This window comes from Mesocricetus auratus, unplaced genomic scaffold (genome assembly GCF_017639785.1).
Source record: "Mesocricetus auratus isolate SY011 unplaced genomic scaffold, BCM_Maur_2.0 Super-Scaffold_100018, whole genome shotgun sequence".
Taxonomy (NCBI): Eukaryota; Metazoa; Chordata; class Mammalia; order Rodentia; family Cricetidae; genus Mesocricetus; species Mesocricetus auratus.
In genome coordinates, this window is record NW_024429199.1 from 37,478,659 (window position 1) to 37,502,357 (window position 23,699).

General features: G+C 44.2%; 1 protein-coding gene across 4 annotated transcripts in view; it reads left to right on the forward strand.

Annotated features, from left to right (window-relative positions):
• Positions 1–23,699, forward strand: part of Plekhg1 (pleckstrin homology and RhoGEF domain containing G1) — a 195,003-nt gene that overhangs the window by 31,943 nt on the left and 139,361 nt on the right. The gene's annotated exons all lie outside the window — the stretch shown is intronic.

The window sequence follows — 23,699 nt, forward strand, 5'->3', positions numbered from 1 at the left end:
CAGTTTGATTCTCTATATCCACCTACCATCTATCTGCCTTGACAAGCTTGTCAAGGGCCGGTCTCGAGAGTCTTAAGTGCCGTGGTAGGCAGTCAGGCACAGGTATGAACTACCCTGGGTGGTGAGGGGTAGGAAATAAAAGGCTGGAGCTGCTTCCCAGGCAGCTGCAGATTCAGAGGTACAACTGCCCAGGACAGCCGTGCCTGTCAGCCTGGCCCACCCATATCTTACTCCCAAGAGCGTGTACTGACTGATGGAGAAGAAAGTCCTGGGGCCATTATTCACTAGGGACATGATAGTCAGGGCTTGTGTGGAATTTCTCTTTCTATCTTCCGAGAGCCCCATGGGGAAGACAAGAAGGATGCTCCTGTCTCTCGGTTACTTATAAGAAAGCTGACATCCAAGGGTACCACCTGTTGTAAATTCAAAGCAGAGGCAACCATCCTGACCCCTTTATGTTTACACTTACCAGTGATGGGCTTCAATCCTCTTCCGTCCATCAACTCCATGTTGATACCAAATCTTATATGGGAAAACATATACACAGATTTAGAAAATCAAGTTGAACAGTTTGAGACAGAGATGAATAAGGATTTGTTCCTCCTTGAGGAGAAGTGAGGTGGGAGACGCCTCTTTGCTTGCCAGTGCTTCAAAGATGGAACCTAGTGGTTCAACCCAGACTCCACTAGAAGGAATCTGAAGAGTAAGTCAAAGACAGTAACATGTGTGGACAAAATAGCAAAGGAACGGGGGCTTCAGACAAGTTTGGTCCCAGCGTCAAACAACTGTCAGAAGCTTTGGCCAAGTTCAGCATTGTTAAACATTGCAGAGAGGTAAAAGAGGGTAGGGACCAAAAACAGTTATGAACTTGGAATAAAAAGAGGCCAGGATCAGACACCTGAGATTGCTCATCGGTTAAGAGCACCGGCTGCTCTTCAAGAAAACCCAGGTTTGATTCTCAGCACCCACATGGTAGCTCACGACCGTCTGTAAGTCTAGTCCTGGGGGATCCAACACTCTCTTCTGAACTCTGCAGGCACCAGGCATACATGGAGCGCACAGGAACACCTGCAGGTAAAACACCCATACACTAAATTAAAATAAACTTTAAAAGATTTAAAGAGGTCAGTGTGAGCTCGGAATTGTCTGGGATGGAAGGGGACCTGCTCATCTGGTGCAGATGAGCATGAGACCTTAGGAATCTTTGCCCTGTAAAAGGAAGAGAAATAATTAGCCAGAAGGGCTGGCAGGCATTAGGAGAGTGTGTTCAAGCCAGGAAATGAGAAGGAGGAAACTCCAAGGGATAACTGGTGGAGCTGATTAATGGGAGTGACTGGGGAGATCATAGTTAGCTGTCATCATCACCTTGACACACTCTAGAATCACCTCGGAAGTGAGTCTCATTGTCTAGATCAGGTTGGCCTGTGAGCATGTCTGTGTGGGCTTGTCCATTGAGTTCACTGTGTTGGGAAGCCCTGCCTACTGTGAGTGGCACCATTCAGTAGGCTTCTTCGTGACAGTATAGGGAAAGTGAGCTGAGCACAAACAGGCTTTCCTCGATCTCCTCCTCGATCTCCTCGATCTTCGCTTCTTGACTACAGATACAATGTGACCAACTGTCTTGCTGCCTATCTCTGTGATTTCTCCACAGTGATGAACTGTAACTTAGAAGTGCAAACCACAATAAACAGTGCCCACCCCCAACCCCACCAAGCTGCTTTGGGAGTGGCAATATTTTATCACAGCAACAGAACCAAAACTAAGAGTACATGCAAATTTCCGTGCTTTCAGAACCACTTTACTGAAGAGAGAAAGCCCTTCCCCTGAGAGGGTTGTGGCAGTAAGAGAATAAGGAGAGGCTTTGTTGAGGCAAAGTCCAGGGAGCTCAGCTGATGGCCACCACCTCACCTCCACTCAGAAGTGAGTACATTAAGGGAAGGCTGGTGTAGAGGAGGAGATAGGCAGGTCCTGAGGACTAAGTTTCTTCCAGGTGTTGGGACACTGGATTTATCTCCTTGGGTGGCCGTTGAAAAATACCATGGATTTGAACGCTTCCGTAAGAGAAATTGATCTCTCATGGTTTAGGATGATGGCAGCCTGAGAGCAGGGAACCAACGCCATCAGCTTCTATTGAGGGCCTCTTTCTGACTTTCCCACTCTCGGCTCTAATGACACAGGCATGGGGGGCTGGAGGAGGGGTGGGGGTGTAGGCACATGCTCTGATAGCTCTTTCTTTCTTAAGAGGACTGTCTTAGTTAGGGTCTGCATTGCTGTGAAGAGACACCATGACCACAGAGATTCTTATAAGGAAAACATTCAATGGAGGGGCTCACATACAGGTCAGAGGTCTGGTCCATTATCATCACGACAGTGTGCAGGCAGACATGGTGCTGGAGAAGTAGCTGAGAGTCCTACATCTTGCAGGGGACAAGAAGTTAACCAAAACACTGGGCAACATCCTGAGCATAGGAAACTTCAAAGCCTGCCCCCACAGTGCCACACTTCCTCTAAAGAAGCCATACCCTCTCCAACAAAGTCACATCTCCTAACAGTGCCACTCCTTGTGAGATTATGGGGGCCAGTTATATTCAAACTACCACAAGGTCTCTAATCCAGTTATTTGGGGCTCCATCAGCAGGATCTAGTCACCCCACAGTTGCTCCACATCAGCCCACAACAGACATTTATTTATCAGCATTCCTCTGGCTGCTTAACACAAAGAGTTTATATGCAATTCTCACAGCTTGTCACTGATTACAGGAGCTCCCAACTCTTCCACAGTGTGTCTGGGGTGTGAGGTGGAAGATGGTGTGTTTGTGTGAACCTCAAGAACTGATCCCCATGCTGTGTGTGTGTGTGTTTGTGAGAGAGAGAGAGAGAGAGAGAGAGAGAGAGAGAGAGAGAGAGAGAGAGAGAGAGAGAGAGAGATGGGCTTGTGTATTTCAGTTGGCATGCTTATATTGAGTCTCATACGTAGGTTGAAACTTGGCTCTCTAGATTTCCAAAGCTATTAGTGTCTTAACTCTCCTGCTAACCTAGTGACTTCCTAACCTGTTTTCTTCCTATCTGTGACTCTGCATTCATGGCACATGACTTCTCAGCTACTGTTAGCCCTCTGTCTAGCCTCCATAGTCCCCAGTTCAGTATGTGACACCAGGGAGAGCTCAATGAGCTCTTCTGAGGCTGTCTCTGGGGCTCCAAGCCCGGGAGTAGAAGACGGGCAAGAGCCAAGGGCAGCTCCCCAGACAGGCAAAGAAGAGGGGGCTGCGAGCAGCAGGGCTAGGGCAGCATCTCAGTGGCTGCTGCTCTTAAATTCTAACAAAGACAGCAGCACTGAACCAGTCGTGGTGGCTCATGCTTGTCATCTCACACTCAGAGGCAGGAGGATTGCTGTTGGGTGGCCCTGTGAGTAGCCAAGCTCTGTGGGACAGACATGGACCTGGGCTGTGAGAGAAGATGATTGCCAAGAACAGGGTGTATCTAGGGATTGTCTTAGGTAGGGTTGCTGTTGCTGTAAGGAAGCTCCAAGACCAAAGAACCATCATCAAAGGAAATCAGGACAGGGCAGGAACCTGGAGGCAGCAGCTAATACCAGGGCCATGGAGGGGCGCTGCTTACTGGCTTGCTCCTCTTGTCTTGCTCAGTCTGCTTTCTTATAGAACTGAAGCCCATCTGCCCAGGGACAGCCCCACCCACAACGGGCGGGGCCCTCCCCCATCAATCACTGATTAAGAAAATGCTTCACAGGCTTGTCTACAGCCTGGTCTCACGAAGGCTTCCTCTCAGTTGAGGCTCCCTCCTCTCCGGTGACTCCAGCCTGTGTCAGGCTGACATAAAACCAGCCAGCACAGGACAGGAGTCTTCAGGGCAAAATCTAAACCAATCGGGAAAGATGGCCAGAGGCCAGGCATTGTGAGACAGAGGCAGGAAAAGTACCATGAGTTTAAAGCTAGCCTGGGCTACAGTGTGAGACTGGGTCTCACCTATTTCCCCTCTCTGATGGAAAAGAATGGGCTAGGGATGAGATAAAGAAATCTTCAGGTGTGTGATGCCAGCAAGAGCCCTTCCCTGGGAGCCTAACCCAGCAACAGCACACTTGGCTCTGACGTGGGAGTTGTGAGAAATCTAATGCTCACACTCTTCACCCCAGCTATGGTTTACTTCTTTTTCTAGATGTCACACAGTGCAGCTTGTTGGCTTTCCTTGGCTTCTGCATTGAACCTCTATTATTTTGCTGAATAGTGACGCTTCTGTTGGGAGGGAGTCAGTTTGGGAGTATAAAGAGTTTATTATTTGCTGGGGAGCAACTTATACGTACTGGAAAAATACTGGCTGCAAATGCCCTGAACTTTAGACCACTTGGCTTTGTGTGTCCAGATGGGAAGCTCTGCTTTTCAAGGCACTGGTTTTGCATGTGTAGGCATGCATGTACGTGTGTGTAAAGAGCAAGGAATATCGGTGCTGAAATTAATTTCCTTTGAATGTCAGTACAATGCCTTCACTTGGATCATTAAGACAGAAGAAGGACTTTGACATCCTTGAGCTTATGTTTAGAAGTCCTATTGGATCTTCTAAGATCTAACATATGAACATGGCCCACACTATCAAATTGTCTTCACTGGATGAAGAAGGTCTGGGTTTAAGAATAAGGCTGAATTTTTCCATAGCCACCCTTTGTTGGTGGCACAAGTGTCTAATCCTTAGGAGAGTCATCTTTTATAGAAACAATACACCAGCTGTATAGTACGAACTTCAGTAATTAAAAAAAAAACTTCCTTTGTTCTTGTCCTGGCTTTCTCATAAACCTGTCATTATTACAATATAAGAATAATTTGCTTGTGTATTTAGTGCACATTTGATTTTCTCTCTTCCCTTTCTTTTTGGAGGTGTCGGCAAGTCTTTCAGCGGTCACAAAGGCACTGTACACTTGTTTTAGTGAATACATACGGTTAACCAAGTGAGCTGATGAGAACCCATGACTGACTGTTCAGCAGTAGAGACCAAAATGGCAAGAAGGAAGCTCCCCTCTGGCAGGGAATGGGAGCCAATGTGACTTTCCCACAGTCTGCAGGCCCAGATCCTATGAGCAAATGGACTAAGCCACCAGAGTCACTGTAGGTTCCCCCCAGGCAAGAGGAAAGGATGTCCAGAAAAGCCACCCAATTAAGGACCCAGCAACCATTAATCCTGCAAAGCACAAAGTCGTACCGTTGACTATGAAAACCTCCCTGGCCACTGTGCCATGAGCAGTTGTTCAAGGCTCCGCAATGCCCTTTCACCCCTTGTGAGACAGACAAGATTGTTGCTCACATGCATCAGCCCAGCATGTTTGAGTATTGCCATATGAGTGGCATTTGGGAAATACCCTGAAGTTAAAAGTAGCACCTTTCTCTATAACCCTTTATCTAGAGCAAGATAAAGGGCAGGACTGAGGATGTTCCGACCTCTTTATCCTCTTCCAAGTGAGTGATGGTGGCAGTAGGAATACTCGTGATTAAAAGACAAGGCGGGGAGGGAGACTGCTAAACAATACTTCACCTATAATTTAAAGAATACTCTCTAAGACTATTTTCTAAGGAGTTATACAGATTATACATGTCACTAGTTACAGGGGTGTGCAGGTGTCGGCTAGTGGTTAGCAGCTTTCTTCCTCCGTTGCTTCTCCTCCTCAACTTTGAGACAGGGTCTCCCATTGAACCTGAAGCTCACCCAGTTTGACTACATTGGCCCGTGAGCCTTGGGGAGCCTCCAGTTTCCGACTCCCCAGCACTGGAATTGCAAGCGTTTCCGGCCAAGGGTGACTTCTTTGTGTAAGTTCTGGGAGAAGGACCTCAGACCCTTGTGTTTGTGCCAAACTTTCCCAGTCCCTAGTCATTGGTTTCACTTCCTAAAAGGCTTCAGGAGAAAGTGGCTGGATTATAAGTTACAGCGTTATCAGGCTGAAGTTTGTGTACATTTCTACTATGGATGGATCCATTTACATACCTTTTATTCTAACACAGCTGGTAATTTGTTGATGACAGAGAAATCCTGTCTCGAAAAAAAAAACAAACAAAAAAAAAAAAAAAGAGAGAGAAGATGTGGTCGCATTGGGCACGCCGTGATGGCCTTCCGACAGCTGGAAGAGGAACGGCCCAAACAGCAGCTTAGGATAGCCGAGACTCTGTCGTGCATGTAGGCTGGAGCAAAAAGCCAAGGAAAGGGAGAAGATGAATGAATGGGTGAGAATGGTGTGTGGCTGCCCCTTCTCAGCCCTGCTCTCTGCTTCTGAGCCTGGGGCCAAGCAAAAGAGAGGAGCCCTGGCTGTGGCTTCCACAGTTCCAGTGTCAGGAGTGGAGTCCAGAGGGCGGCCTGAGGGCTGCCAGGGAGACATGCTGAGAGCTTGTCCACAGAAGAGAGAAAGGAAAGGGGAGTGAGCAGGGAGTGAGAAGGGAGAGAAAGGGAGAGAGGGAGAGAGGGAAAGAGTGGGAGGGAAGGAGGGAGGGAGGGAAGAAGGAAGGAAGGAAGGAAGGAAGACAAGAAGCATGATAAATGGCAGAGATGCTAGTAAGTGGCCCAGTCCAGTTTTATGAAGCCATAGTAAATGCCAGAATATGTAAATTTCCTTTGTTTCTAAGGGATAATCCTCATTTATTGGTAATTTTCCATTTATTCAGGTAAAATAAGGAGCTGCCTTTCTAAGCTTCCAAAAATAGCAAAAGTCAAACCCAAGGTAATAGTTGTAAAATCTTGATCATGTCACATCTGACACAGGTAGTTGTGACAGAAGTTCCCACAATCGAGAGACGTCATCTCATGATCCCTCCCTCCTGAGATACAGATGTTTCTGGATTTCCATCAATCACATGAGCTCACTCAGAGAGAGGCCTACTTCGTGAAGGCACAGTGTGAGGTCTGACTGTGCGCTAGGTACAGGAACGACAGGGAGGCAGATGAATGACTGCCCAGCCTTGTGGTTTGTTTGTTTCTCTAACCCAAACATGCCTGGGAGCAGAGGCCTTTGGAGTTTGGCTTTTCTTTTTGAACTATTGGCACACATACAATGTGATATTTCAGAGATTGGACCCAAATCTAGGTGAGGAATTCATTTGCAGCTCGTATGTGTGTTATAGACGTAGCCTGAATGTGATTTAATACGTATTTTTGTATGCCTGTGTTTTCACTGGTGGGTCAAATGAAATGTAACACTTTCCCCTTGTGACATCATGCAGATGCTCAGCTGGGTTTAGAAAGGGTTAATTCGGTAATAGTCATGGTGATATGATAGAATAGTGGCCTAGAACTTGATGGACTTAGTGACATTTAGAACAGAAGTTGGAGAAGGGAAGGATGCAAAGTTCAAAGAGCACATACTATGACCTCCACCAGCTATCCAGTACACCCAAACACATAGTGTGACCTCCACCAGCTATCCAGTACACCCAAACACATAGTGTGACCTCCACCAGCTATCCAGTACACCCAAACACATAGTGTGACCTCCACCAGCTATCCAGTACACCCAAACACATAGTGTGACCTCCACCAGCTATCCAGTACACCCAAACACATAGTGTGACCTCCACCAGCTATCCAGTACACCCAAACACATAGTGTGACCTCCACCAGCTATCCAGTACACCCAAACACATAGTGTGACCTCCACCAGCTATCCAGTACACCCAAACACATAGTGTGACCTCCACCAGCTATCCAGTACACCCAAACACATAGTGTGACCTCCACCAGCTATCCAGTACACCCAAACACATAGTGTGACCTCCATCAGCTGTCTGGCGCCGTAGCCAAGGCTAGCTTGAAAAGTGCATCAAGGCAAAAGGCAGCACTGGAAGAAAGCTTCAAAAACTAAAGTGAATAAAAATAAACATTTGACGTACAACAAAAATGAATCATTTTCCTGTCACTCGAGCAAATGGTTGAAATTCAGACATATGGAAGGGTTTAACTTTTCAATCCCTGACTCTAAGACTACTTCTGGGAGAAACCCATTATAATAATGAAATAATGAAAGAATTGAAAATAAATCTTGCTCTTTTTTGTGGAGAATATAGAAAATACTTGGAGATACACCATCATCTCCATGCTTCGGGTTATTCCAACCCCTCCCCGAGTGTCTTTGCCCACGAGCTATAGGCAGGCTGTGGTTTGTAACTGGTTTCAGAAAGTGAGGGGAATTTGTTGATTATTATCCTTTCAAGCACAGTTAGTAGCATTGGGTAAGTGGATGGGGAATGCAAAAACGAGAAACAATCCAGGTTTTAGAGTAATTGAAGGACACTTCCCTGGAAGAATAGTTAGTTCAACATCCTCTTGGATTTGAATACTCACTAGTGCTGTCACTGAAAGCCAAAGGGAACAAAAATGGGTGGGTGTGACTCCTGTCCTCCCAACCCTCTTACCAGAATGCTCCAAATTCACACAAACATTTTACATTATTTCATCAAGTTCACTCCAATACCTTCCAATTAGTTTCCTGGAAAGCTAGTACATTGTAGCTTTCACTGTCTGTTTGTTTGTTTGTTTGTTTGTTTTTTTCAGAGCTCTGGAAGCTGCAAATTTTGTTTAAAATACATACAAGTAAGGTGTCTTAACTCCCTAAAATAACTGAATGGGAGTTTTTAGTTATCTCATTCATTAAAATTACAAATGTGGTATCTGTAGATGGAGGTTCCAGCAGAATTGTTCTGTCGTTTCTTTTCTTTTTTTTTTTTTTGCAGCTGACTTCACCCTTTATTTTTTTATTATTATTATTTTAATTTTAAATAGATTGTTTTACATGTCAATCCCAGTTCCCTTTCCCTCCCCTCCTCCCGCACCCCCCCACGATACCCCCCAGCCTCCCACCCTATCGCCATTTCCCTCCACATTGGGGATCTCTAGAGTCTGTCATTTCACTCAGGGCAGGGTCCAGGCACCACCCTAAGAGTCCAGGCTGAGAGAGCATCCCTCTTTGTGTTATGGACACACGATGTCTGTTTGTATTCCAGGGACAAACACTGATCCACTGCTCAGGGCCCCATAGGTTGCCCAGGCCTCCTCACTGACACTCACATTTGGGGGGTCCAGATCAGTCCCATGCTGGCCTCCCAGCTGTCGGTCTGGGGTCCAAGAGCTCTTCCCTGTTCAGATCAGCTGTCTCTGCTGGTTTTGCCAGCCCATTCTTTGCCCATTTGCTCACCGCTCCTCTCTCTCTGTCACTGGGTTCCTTGGGTTCAGTTCAGTGTTTAACTGTGGGTGTTTGCCTCTGCTTCCATCAGTCACTGGATGAAGGCTCCAGGATGGTTATAGACATCAAGTTCATTATCAGGAATGGGCATTCGAGGTGGTCTCTCCACTATTGCTTAGCTTGCCAGTTGGTGTCATCCCTTTAGATCACTAGAGGTCACACTGGTGCCTGATCTGTCTTCTAACCTATGATTCCCTCTTCCCCCTATTCTACCCCCATCCACTCAACCTTCCTGTTCCCCCATGACCTACTCTCTCTTCCTCTTCTCCCCCTCTCTTCTTCCCAGCTCCCACTCCCCCCCCCTCACCATGTTCCCCATCTGTTCAGAGGATCTTGCCTCATTCCACTTCTCTGGGGTACCATGAGAACTCTTAGGTTCTTTCCTGTTTCCCAGACTCTCTGTCAGTGGAAGTGCAGACTGGCACTATCCTGATCCATGTCTAAAATCCATATCGCACGCCTTTAATCCCAGCACTCGGGAGGCAGAGGCAGGTGGAGCTCTGCGAGTTCGAGGCCAGCCTGGTCTATAAAGCGAGTTCCAGGACAGCTTCAAAAAAAAAAAAAAAAAAAAGATGTCCTGTTGTTTCTTAAAAGTCTAGAAACTGTGGCTCAATTATATGTCGTTTGTTATTAAGCACACTCAGAAACAAGTGCTTGCTTTGTCTTGTTTCTCTTTTTAAGTTTTTAATTATATTTACGCATCTGTTTGTTTGTTTGTGATGGGGCAGGGGCATGTGCCAGAGCTTACTCGTGGAGACCAGAGGACAAATGGTAGGAGTCATTTCTCTCCTTTCACCGTGCGGCAGGAAATTCAGGACTTGGCTTCCAGGTCCCTTACTGACTGAGCCGTCTTGCCAGTCCCCAGCACACTTTTTTTCAGAGATTTATTTTGATATTATATATATTATATTTATATATTGGTTATATAGTGATAAATATACATTATATAAAACATATCAATATAGTACATATACCCATTTGTATCTGAGTGTGTGTATATATACATATGAGCAGGGACTCTCAGAGGCCAGAAGAGGGCATTGGATTCCTTGGGGCTGGAGTTACAGGCAGTTGTGAACCACCATGTGGGTGCTGTGAACCAAACTGCAGCCTCCCGCAAGCGCAGCAAACACTCCTAACCACTGAGCCACCCCTCCAGCCCCTTGCTGACCCCGTTTGCTCCTTTTTAATGTCTATAGTCTGAGCTCTCTTCACTCATAGGGCTGGCATCTCATACTTACCCGAGCTGTATTTTCAGGAGCTCAAATATCCAGAGTTATTGCCATCCATTTCCAATGAGCTGCATTTGTGGGTTTTCTTTTCCCTTCTGTTGGTGATTAGACACAGAACATTTAAGACACACAATAGATTTAGCAGCTTTCCAGGGAGCTGGAGGCATTCAGTCATCTTAAACGTAATTATAAACTACGTACTAATTTCAGGTATGCTTTAAAGATGCTAGCTACACCTTAAAATAAGGAAGCTTGATAGGTGTGCAGTGATTTGGCAGGACCCAGTAGGTTGTTAAATGTTTGAAGGGCCTCTCCTTTCATGCAATGAAGGATACTATCAGAATGAATTTTGAGTAGGTGAGACTTACAAGAGGCAGACCAGTAGCATTTTCTAGATGAGATTAAAATAAGCATATCTTTAGGCATTAACCGAGGGCAAGCTTGGGGTGAAGACATGAAACAGTTATTACCTTTAGGTGTGAGTAGTCATTTATAGATAAGCTGATGACTCCTATTCCAATAACTGCTTTGTTAGCACCCTAAGATTCGAGGTCTCTGTTAAAGACACACAAAAATGTTATCGGCAAGTGTTGAGTCCCTCTTCAGGGTCATTAGACTTCAAAGTGTTCAGGCCCACGAAAAGGATTATTGTTTTGGATTTAGAAAAAAAAAAGAGTAACAGTTTTGGCTTCAAACAGCATGCTTAGTAGCTGTCTTTTTTAGAATCAGGCTAACGTGCATCACTCTGCAAGTCACATGGACAGGGAAAGGAATGGCATGCACAGCTGAGTCGCTTCCACTGGGACAGACTCGGGTTTTCCTAGCAGTAGCTGATGGTAGCATGATCTGGGGACCTGCTATGGCCAGTGGCCTGCTGTGGAGATTAACACGTTTCTAAAGCTTAGCAGTGGCTTACCCCTGTCCTTTCCTGTGAACATCCACTATCATCACTTACAAACGGGAATGGTTTTGTTTATTATCTTGTTTTTGAATGGAGTTTAGGGTTTTTTTTAATTACCCATTTAATACTTTCCAGATAACCCCATGTTTGGAGCAGAGCATTGTTCCAATTTTGGCGTCTTAGGTTAGTCAGAAGTTAGATGCCTCATGACTAGAAGTTGTCTACTTCACACCCATGTATTGTTTTAAAAGCTCAGAATACACTGGGAAGAGATGAAATCAAATATAGAAGCCTCATTCTCCAGAAACATTCTCCTGTGTTAGTGTTGCTGTGTCAATCATTTCTCTTCTAAAGCATCTTTGGAACTCCGGCTGGGACAAAGGGGAACGTTAACATTGTTCGCTTATCTCCCCTTCCCTGGTTTGCACAGGACTTTCCCAGTCCACTGAAAGTCCCATATCTGGGAACCCCCTGTCCCCAGGACAGTCAGTCACTCTACCTGTCACACGTCAGTTTGTTAGGCTGTCATGTTTTACAGTTTCACGGAGGAATGCATGCATGATTTTCCCAACATCAAGTGCACTGTTTAACCTGCTAACATACACATAAAATGCCTGTCCACTGTGCCCAAGCCCCAGCTCCCACTAAGTCAGTCACCACGTGGTCCCTGAGAAGAACACTGGCTTTTCTGCCCTCCTGTGTTCTTTGTTGTTGTGTTACTATATTCCTCCTGTAGGGCTTTCCCTGCAAGCTATTCTGATTGCCACCTCCTTCCCACGGAAGATTCTGGAGCATTCCTCACAGCAGGAAGCATTCTTCTGTTTCCCTCTAACATCCATTCACCTTTGCTCGAACTTTTCTTGTCTTTGCTCCTCCCTCTTGCTGAGGGTCACCCCAGCTAGTTTGGATTGCTGAAATTAGGGAAAAATGAAAGTAACAAGAAGAACGTTCCAGAATATGGTAGTGAGAAGAGAGGGATTTCTGCTGACCAGGTAACAGCCCTCTTGTCAGGAAGCTATGTGTAAGAATGGACTCGATGGTTGGGAGCTTAAATTTCTGCCTCTTACCTGGAAGTTTAATTTAATTGGGTTAGAATTTAATTTCTGAAATTATTTTATGTTGCAAAAATTCTTCCAACTAAGAATTGGTTAATAAGTGACCAAAATAGAAGCTATGAAAAAAAAAAGCAGCTATAGCAGGAAATAGAATTATACAACCTGGATACATTCCTGAAATTTCACTGTGGTTTGCCTTCAGCAAATTACTACTTTAGTTGCAGCTTAAACAATATATTTAGACTTAGTTTTAAGTGTGGGAGCCTCATGTGTAAACACTACTGAATTCCATTCTCTTAATGAATGGGAGACACTATTTTCTTTCTTCATTTCCTTGGTAAGCCCACGTCTTCTGGGAAGGCTTAAACTTGCACTATACCCACCTTAAAAAGTGAAAGGCATTCACTCAAGTACATTTTAACTTGGCCACAAAACTCTCGCTGCTGACACTCAGATCACAAGGCTAGCGTGGGTGTGTGGTGTAAAACCTAGTGGTCCACAATGGGAAGGCCCGGAAGACACGCCCTTCGCTGATCCTATCAGCACCAGCTCATCGGAAGATCTGTGCTGTTGCCCTTTTCCTTGTGCCAGACCTCAGGGTTGGCATTGCTGAGGCTCAGATGGAGGATTAAATGTGATGGGTTTAACTGGGCCCTAAGTAGCTGGGGCCAGGTGGCAGCAATGAATCCCCTGGGCAAGCTGAGCATGGCATTGTTAATGGGCAGCAGAGGCAAAGCAGTGTCCGCAATGGGCAGACACACAGTCAGCACAGGCAATGATCTTCAATGGCGGCTTGACTTTGGTACTGGCTAATCAGTCATGGTGTTTCCAGGCATGGAATGGGTTAAGAAGCCCACTCCTTTTGTTTGCTCTGGATAAGCAGAAAAACTCTCAAACAAATGATCCAATGTAGCCTTGCTATGATCCAAGGCTACATTGGATCATAGCAAAAGGGAATCTCGGACTGTGAACCAATGTCCAGGCTTGAGCCAATCTGCAGACCCAGAACCTTTTGGATGAAGAGGTGGCCAGGTCCTCCTGAGGAAGAACTTTTACAAAATACCTGAGAATTTTACTGTTAGCCTGTCTTTCCCCAGTCCTTCTACAGACAGACCTGCAGTGTTTTACAAGGGCAACTGTTTTCTAGGGAAAGGAAGCAATCTAGGCCTTGTGGCGTGAGTGCAACCCCAGTGCTGGGGAGGCAGAGACAAGTGGATCCCTGTGGCTCTCTGGGTGGCCGGCCAGCATAGCCTACTTGGCAAGCTGTAGGCCAAATCTCCAAGAGACTCCATCTCAAAACACAAGGTGGACGGTACCTGAGGAAAGACATATCTCATGCACATATATACACACTCGCTCTACAACAAATCAATCACCTTTTACGTAGCCTACCTAAACTAGATAGACAGACAATTCTAACAGTTTCCTGTGAAAGAAATTAACATATCTTGCAGAAAGAGTGCTCTGTGGAATTGGGGCTCCCTGAGGTATTTTTTTTTAATGATAATCATATGAAATGTGGAGTCTTGCTAAGAAATCACTGTGTGCTCACATGCAGGGTTCAGTAGCGGTAAAGATACTTGCTCCAGGGCAGGTTCAAAATGAGTAGGTTTCCTTGCCTCGACTCCCGTGTTACTCTCTTTCCCTCCCTGGGAGTGAAATTATTCAAATTGATCGTTTCCTCTCTTTCTAGAAGTGAAAAAACCTACATCCACAGAACCAGAGACTCGCAGGATGTCTTGGTGGCTGTGCTGCCAAGGGCCGTGGGGGAGGAACAGTGACTGAGCAGTCGCTGTGAGATGTGTTACCGGAAGCCTGTCCTCTCCATTCATGTTAACTTTTCCTCCCAAAAGCACACTGAAATATCCTCAAGACAGATGTTAAATAAATACTCCGTGATGTATTTGGTAGTTCATTTTTTCTCGTCTGATATGTCAAGGCCTTTTTTTTCCTTGACTGAGGTGGGGAAGTGGAGGAGGCCTCCAGTAGAAGGAAATTACCTTCCTTTCTACAACATTTATGGGTGATGGAGTAGAGTTTTCCATATGTCGCCTGAACAAGAGCGGTGTGCATACAGAAGCCTGCTTAAAATCAAACCAACTCCTCCCCATCCAACACTGGCGGATACAGACTCAGATGCATAAACTCTAGCTCACTAAACATGATTTTATTGAAGAGCCATCACAAGCGACCTAGCATCCTCCGTTTCTCTCCGCCAAGTAATATTTTACTTATGTTGTGTGTATGTGTGGTGCATGTATATGTGTGTTCATGTGCACATATGTGTGGAGGTCAGAGATCAGCACTGGCTGTCTCCCTCAATTGTTCTCCACCTCACTCTTTGATGGGACTCATCAATTTGGCTGGGATGTCCAGGAAGTGCGTGTCTGGGATCCCCCCCCTCTCCCTGCCCTGTCCCCCAGCACTGTGGTTTCAGGTACATGCTATCATGTCTAGCTTTTTATGTGGGTTCTAGCGACCTGAACTCAGGTCCTCTGCTTGCCCAGCAGGCATTTTTAGCAATTGAGCCACCTCCGCAGTCCTGGGAAACCCAACTTTTAACACCACATCCAGCAAAATCTTATCCATTTTAAAGGAAATTCACTGTGTTCATTAACATGGTTCCTTCTCCTCCCTTGGCCACCGTGGCTAACTTGCTTCACATCACCGATCTAGCTAGAGATGCTCTTGAACTCTAACTCACAAAAGCTCTTCTGAAGTATCTGCTAAGAAAATGACTATCAAGTTCTGTGGCTTCCTCCATGTTATTATCTACAAGAACCTTCCTAACTGGCACAGCCTCATCTCTTATTTAAGTCAGTCTTTGATCTCTTGGCAGTCTTTTCTTACCCACGGCTCTCCTCCACTGCTGTGCTACCAAGACCCTGATTTAATTCTGTGGTTGTACTGCTCTATGCACTCAGGGGCACACATGGCTTTAGTTGCCTTGGGCTTTGGGCTTTGCCTCTGGCTACATCTACTCCAACTGTCCCACTGGTTGGAGGTTCCCTTAGAAGTAAAGACTACACACGCCTTTACTAATCCTGTAGTTATCCTTAGTCTCTACCCTGACAAACCATCAATGCTCAAATGCTGGGGATTTCTGAGGCATGTCAGGAGTCTGCCAATGTGATGCCAGGACAGGAGAATTCCTGGAAGTTCCCAAGCCAGCTACCCTGCCACACATAGTGAGAACAAGAAACCCTGTCTCAAACACCTGGGCTTGGTCTCTGACCTTCCCGTGTATGCCATGGAATGTGATCGCAGACATTCATACACATGATGTGCACATGCATTCTTGTGCAGACGCACCCAGAGATTGTGGTGATACGTTATTTATGGTTTTTTCTTGCCTGAGTGTTCTCAATGTAAAGCTAGCCACAGCCATAGAACCAGGCAGTGGTGATGCACACCTTTAATCCCAGCAGCTGTACTAGCAAGCCATAGAGCTAGACAATGGTGGCACACACCTTTAATCCCAGGACTCGGAAGAAAGGCAGACTGATCTCTCTGAGTTCAGGACCACCCTGGCCTATACAAGAGTGAAGAGTAACAGAGCTCACACCTTTGATCTCAGCACTTGGGATAACATTCCTTTAATCCCAGCTCTAGGGAGGTATAAAAAGAAAAGGCAAAGGGTCTCATGTGAGATCTGGTTTCCAGAGAGGGAAGGCATGGGATCACAGTCGGAGGTTTGGGGGATTCGTGAGGACAGGACAGTCCTGTCAGCCCAAAGTAGAGGTAAGAGCTAGTGGCCAGCTGCTTTACTTTTCAGATCATCAGCTTGAACCCCAATACCTGTCTCTGGGTTTAGATTTTTCATATTATAACAGATTTTGCTTTAAGAGCCTTCTTTTGGGGTAAAGTGTAAAATGAGAGGAACCTGCAGGAAATCTGAGGAAGGATCCCCATGGAAACCCCAATCTTAGATTCTGTATTTGTAGGAATAAATACCATGGTAAGTCAGTTTGCTAACCTTTAGTCTATTTGGAAAATAAATATAGGATGACAACATCACAATTCATGAATAGTGTAGCTGTCTGCTTTCGCTTTCATTTTATACAAGTCTGCTGCCAGTGTACCATGAAATGTAGCCCGGATTTGGGGAGCACCTCTATAGCTCAATTTAATGGCATTTAAAGAACCCCTATCAGTTCTACTGGATGCTCTTCAATGAGCCTATGGAAGCCCGGAATTGATATAAACTAGAGGCTGAACTAGTCTTAAAAGCTCTACTCATTTCATAAACATTATTTATGTATTGCATGCAGGGCCTGGAGAGACATGCCAACCTGACACATAATATCTGAACGGAGTGGCCAGAACCCTCACTTTGACAAATTGTTCCTACTATATCTGTCAAAATGTCACTGAGAACAATCCAGTTTATTAAAAACTGCTTGATATATGTAGTTTTCTGAGAGCATATCCACTGTCCTGGGGAGATGAACTCCTCAGAAACGCTATGCCCCTCTCACTTGGTAATCCCCTGGACCTGGCACAAGGCCGGGCACACATAAGGCATTCACTGCATAATTGGATTAAATTGTGGGTGACGTTAATGAATATCCCAGTTAGGAGACCAGGAAATACAAGCTCTGAAAAGGTTTCTTCATTTTCCATAGCCTCACTGCCAGATTCTAGATGGTCCGTTGGTTAATTGGTTAGTTAGTTCTTAAAGTGATTGTAACTCACAGAGAATCAGCCTGGCAGAGACAACAAGTTAAACACTGAGACTGAACTGAGAGTTTAAGGAGAACGGTAGAGCATGTCCCTGGAGGGCTCTGTGTGAGCACAAATGCTTCTTGTGTCTGCATGGTAGAGCCTCGGCACACAACAACACGATTAATAACCAGTGCTGACATAGTTCATCATCTCTGTGGAAGAAAACTTGGAGAAGTTGCCAAACATTCTTATCCCAGCGAATATGATCATTTGAATTCCCTACCCAACTCCATTCCCACCGCAGCCAATGAGTTTCTACTGTGAATTCTGTAGCTGCTGGGTTCCTTGTTTATATTCAAGTGATGTGGGCATAGATTTCCCAGAAGTAGAACTTCCTCCTTTGGAAAAGATACTAACATCCGTGAACAGTTACAACAAAATATGGAAAAAGAGAATATTCCTTGAATTCTACTTATTTTTTAGGTTTTGCTCTATTTATTTTGGTTATAATCTTTGTAGGAAAAACAGGACGACTTTTTGGTGATGTGTGTGTGTGTGTGTGTGTGTGTGTGTGTGTGTGTGTATGTGTACATGTTGCTAAGGTTTGAACCTAGAGACTTGTGTGTGCAATGTCCAACTTGATTAACAATTGGGAAAATACAAATTTAAGGTGCAATAACACCGTTTTCTATCCTTCTGATTAGATATAAATGAAGCATTATGGAATCACATGTTAGTTATAATATATAGTGCATAAGAACTTGCACATACGTGCCGGGCGGTGGTGGTGCACGCCTTTAATCCCAGCACTTGGGAGGCAGAGGCAGGCGGATCTCTGTGAGTTCGAGGCCGGGCTGGACCGATAGCCTCCGAAACAATACAGAGAAACCCTGTCTCGTAAAAACAAAAAAACAAACAAACAAAAAAGAACTTGCACATACGTTCTGTATGGATTGCAAACCAGTCAAATCTGTCTTGAAAACAGTAGTGGTCTGTATGTGCATGTTGAACAATCCAGCCCTTCCACCCAGGCAAATTCATTGTGGAATGTCCTGCCTGTGTATACAGAGGATACCTGTGATGTGGATTACATTGGGGAATCCCTGAAAATAATCTGAAGACCCAAAAGATACAGTACACAGTGTCTTGCCATTGGGATAGAGTCTGCCAACTGTAGTTAGGTGCATTCCTCATTGTGAAATCAGAGAGTATGCGCATATTCACTAAGACAGTCATGATGTTGCTAGCAGACATGATTGTGTGGGACCACTGTCCTCTATGTGGTTCATCATGGACAGAAATGTCCTTACTCAGTGTGACTATGAATAGATCACTACTTATCTAATGAGTTATAAGTCACCCATACAAGCAGTAACACCACGTAATTAACAAAATGACATGAAGGCTACTTACAAACAGACCACCGAGCAAGGAAAAGAGAGTCCCAGGTGTGTGTACATGAAATTATTCTGCCAGCTCACAAATTAGATCAGCTAGATCAGCGTGAACTTCTACCATGTTGGCTCATTCTCAGACCTCACGTTAGCAAGAGTTCTAGACTCTAAGTGCTCGCTTGTTCATATCTGTGAGGAGCAGGGGAATATATGTTCTCCGGGTGAGGCCTCATGGGCCTTAACTGATCTGGCTTGGACAATATGACTATCCATGAACCAATCACTATAATTAGGAGGATCAAACCTAACAAAGGGCATAGTGTATTTAATGAACTTTATCACACATGGGCTAAAATTAGGGTGAGGAAAAGGAAAATGCTGGTTCCCTCAAGGACTTTAAAAGGATAGCTGGGGGTTGGGCATCCGTAGCAGCAGATGTTTTCCTGCCCACTGGTGTTACTTGGTTTATGGCCTACAAACGAAATGCTAGCAGCAAGAAAGTGTTGCTATGCTTACAGAGTGAGAGACCTTGGAACACTCAGTCCTAAATGAGATTTTTTTTAATCAAACCACTCCCCTCAGGGCTCCAGAAACCCTGCAGAAGAGGAGGCAGAAAGATTGTAAGAGCCAGAGGGGATGGATGACACCAGACACAACAGGACTGACGTATACATGACGTACATACTACTCACAGAGACTGTGGTAGCATGTGTAGGCTCTGTACATGTCCTAGCAACATGGGGTCCTACCGCTGAGAGGGAAGGTAGACACAAGTCCCCAAGAAGCTATCTCCAATTGACATATACTTGGGCAAAGGAAAAAAATTAGTTTTCTCCATTGGAGTCTCACTGGGTATACAAACCACACTGAAGGTCAGGCTCCATTCAACAGTAGATGGCCAGCACAAAATGAACTCTGCTGTTTCTTGGAGATTTTTGTCTCCTATTGCTTTGTTTGAGAATTTTTTTACTTTACTGATCTTTTGCTTGTGTATTATGGTTTCTGTTTTTGTGGATTTATGGTGTGTGTGTGTGTGTGTGTGTGAGTGTGTGTGTGTGTGTGTGTGTGAGTGCGTGTGTGTGAGTGCGTGTGTGCGTGTGTGTGCGTGTGAGTGTGTTGTGCGTGTGTGTGTGCGTGTGTGTATGTGTGTGCGTGCGTGCGTGCATGCGTGTGCGTGCATGCGTGCGTGTGTGTGTGTGTGTGTGTGTGTGTGTGCGTGCCTGTTTCTTGTGCTTTTCTTTATTGCTTATTCTAGTTTGTTTGATTTGACTTTTTGTTTTCTAAGGAAAGAAAAAGAAGGTGTTGGTGTTGCATGGGTGGGAGGTGAGGGGTTCTGGCATGAGATGAGGTAAGGAAACTGTGATCAGATACATTGAATGACAAAATTATTTTCAATAAAAGTGATGACTAACCAAGCAAGCAAACATAAGGTGGTTTTATGCAGTAGACCCAGAGTTCCAACACACCTTAGTAGCATTTTCAGATCTGTAGGGACAGATGAGACATTTGTAGAATGGAATCTCTAGATGGCAGACCTAGGGAGAAACAAGACTCTAATTCAAACAGAAAGTCTTTGGAGTTTTATGTCCTCAAATTTTTTATCTCTCAAAAACACTGTGTCTACTTGATCATCCAAGGTGTTGGTCTAAAAAATATTCTTTCTAGAAACTTCAGGGGATAGTGAGAGATTTTTGTTGTTGTTTGGTTGTTTGGTTGGTTAATTGACATTACCACAGTTACAGAAACCCCAGCATTTCTTATAGGTCATTGTGCACCTTGCTGCATTCCTTTAGGAAGCCCATGTGTTTCACTAATGGAGGTTACAAATCCATAGGTGGGACTGCTATATGTCCAGTTAGTGACATTTTACAGAAAATGTACATGTGTTATGGCACAGGAATTATCCTAAGTAGAACTTGTCCCTTTTAAGACCATGAATTGTAAACTGTTTCTAGCGAGTCATGTAACAATCCTTTTCATTTTGACCTATATATAAAAAGCAATGTTGATTCCTTCCCTGGGCAATTCTGTTAGCATTCATTCTGGAATATCTAGATTAGATCCAGTAGCTGTTGCCACACAGCTTTTCAATTCCTGTCTGAATGTCACCTAAAATTAAAGGTGAACTAACTTATTTCAGACACTGGAGTTAAAAGGATACGGTGCTATATTGGACTTCACATTTCCCCTCTATAAAACCAACCCTGACATTTCATCTATTTTTAAACATGAACTCACATTACCTGGTTTTGCCTTTGTAACTTACTTTAAACACCGCCTTGCTTGCCTTCCAGACTATAAGCTTAGCCTTGTCCTTTGGCCAAAAGCAATAAAATGAGACCCATTTTACCATGATTCAGCTAAGTGTGATCAGCATTTTCTTGGCACATTATAACATTGATGGTTATTTTATGACATTTCCCTAAGCTGCCTCCCGAAGTGTAGTGAAGGTTCGTTTTGTTTTTACATCAAATTCTATTGGTATTTAATGCCTCGAGCACACTCCATTAGTGGATTTTGCACTTAAGGCCAGATAATCAAATATTCTTGACTTTTTTTTTAACCCCATATTGAATTTACAGAGCAGCGGATGAACTTCCCAGGTGTTCATCTATAAATAAGCCCTGCTGCTTGTAAATGTCCCCTCCACCACTTGCCTTGTATTCCTATCAGACCAAAAATATCAGTGTGCTGGTTTACCTCATATTGAATTTCCTGACTGTATTGCTGTTCTTTTGGGGGAAAAAAGAAAATCTAACAAACAAAACAAAAAACCAAATGCTCATATGCTTTTCTCCATTTCTCATGAAGAAACCAGTATTGACCCTAAAGAGCTGTTACTGTCTTCTATATGTCTTTTATGAGGGTGGTTTTTCTGGATTTGTCTCCTCGGGGATGATCTCCATTCTCAATCGCTTGTGATTAGACATCGCTGTCATTGGACAACACCCCTTGCTCTCTGCATATTGTGCTTTGGGTAATTCTGTGAAACGTCTGTAGTTTCCTGTCATTTATAAAGATATTCCTCTTGGAAGCTGGGCGTGGTGAATAAACCCCACCACTGCAGCGCTTGAGCTGTGGAAGCAGGCAGTTCAAGGCCAGTCTCAGTCTCACGGTGGATTTAGCCAGCCTGGGCTACCAGGCCCTTTCTCATAACGCCCTCCCTCTTAAAAAGATATTCTTCTTAGGGTTGAGGCCAGATTAGTGGTAGAGCATTAACCACACTCCACACACGAGGCCCTGGGTTCCATAAAATGAATTCCCTTCTATCATCCAAGTGTACTGCCTTGTCGCCGGCACGTGGTGGCTGGTCTGTGAATCCCCTTCCACTGTTGTACAGTGGTCATCTTTCTTGTTTATTAATCTGTATTTAAAGTGTTTTGTGAGGTTATGAAGCATGGTGGTGGATATTGATGGAGTACAGTGTGAGGTATTGAAGCTCTTCCTGCCTTCTGATAACACACAATATCTCTCTATATAAATATCTGTAGAATAATTGCTATAGTGATGTGGTATTCCTTGGAAACTGGGCTCCAGCATGCTCTGTTTGGGATTCTGGCATCTTATTTAAATCAAACAAACAAGTGCCTTACTTTTCTTTCTTCATACTAGATTGGATGAAGAGGCTTCTGTTAAACTACCATTTTTCAGCATGTGTATTTTGGGTTCAGTTCTGATCATTAAATATCAGCTTAGAAAACTGTTCTTTCTAAGATCTTCACATTGATCCCTCAAAATACTTTTCTGTACTCTTCATTTTTAAATCTTTTCCATGTCTAGGGTGCATTCCTTGAGTAATTCTCATGCTTGGTTTTAAGGCTACATTTTCAAATTATAAGTCTGCGTGGCTTTACAATTTGCAAAGAAGCAGCTTTTAATTTTAACTAACTAAATTGTGCATTCTTTCTTATATATGTATACATGCACACATGGTTCTTTTCTAGCTTAACTGAAACTAAATATTTAATGCCTTTCCTTGTTTTCTCTAATTTAAAAGTAAAAGTCACCAATTACTTGAGTCACAAATAAAATGTCTTTGTTTTGACTCCCCACATATGAAATAAAATTGAGCTACCCGTTTTTCATTTTTAATGATGTGAGCTAGGATTTCATCTTTAGGTGAACTGAATATTATAATAAATATTTTACTGAGTGGATTTTTTAGAGGTTTTACAAGTTTGCACCTTTTTGGACTGTCCTAACAATTGCCATTCTTCGTCCCCACGAGCTGTTACTCAGAAAGTACTTTTTGACCCTTTCATCAGTCACCTAGAATCATTTCTAGCATGTGCATAAAGACACAGAGATGGGAGACTAGAGAAATGGCTCAGTGGTTTAAGAACCCTGGCTTTTGTTCCTGAAGATCCAGGTTCAATTCCCCACACCCACATGGTGGTTCAGAACCTCTGTTAACTCCAGTTTAAGGAGATATGATGCCCTCTTCTGGCCTCTTCAGGCACTGCACACACATGGTGCACATAATACACTCAGGCAAAATACCCATACACAACACACACACACAGATACACACACACACACACACACACACATACACATACACACACTCACAATTGGTAAGTTTCTAAGTATATTTGCCCTTCTTTTAAAAACTGACAGCACTTGAACAGAGTACATACATTGAAACTTCAAACACTGCAGTGTCTAAGATTCCTCTTTTCCAAACATAGTGAAGAGGAAAAAATTCCACAAATTCAAATCTTCCAGAGGTAAACTGGAAGATTCCACCTTCTAACTGCCTCACAGAGGCAGAAGCCGAGAAGGACTTGTGGATAGAGACATGGAGAGAAACTGAAGGGGACGTTGGCCATGGCCTTGGAGGTTGGGTCTTAGGGATGCTGTAATTGAGTCTGGCTGACACCTCCCTCCCCCCCCAACCCGCTTCTCTACTTTATGACCTCAGGTTCATCTTTCCTCAGTCAGTGGAAGTATTCCCTGGTTCCTGGAAAATGGTTGGAACCCTTTGCTTTCAGAACTGTGAAAAGTTCAAGTCTTGAATGTTTCTGAGCCAAGTTAAAAAAAATCAAAAAGTGGGCATCAGTAATTTTTCAGTACAACATCCTTTAAGATTTGTGGGTTTTTGTTTTTATGATTACTTTAGAATTGTGATGTTTTCCTGGTAAACTCTGGCCTTTTGGCAGATAATCTTCACTTGTTGCTTCAAGTTAGCTCTGGTATCTCATCCATGCTCCACTGAAAGTGTTCCGG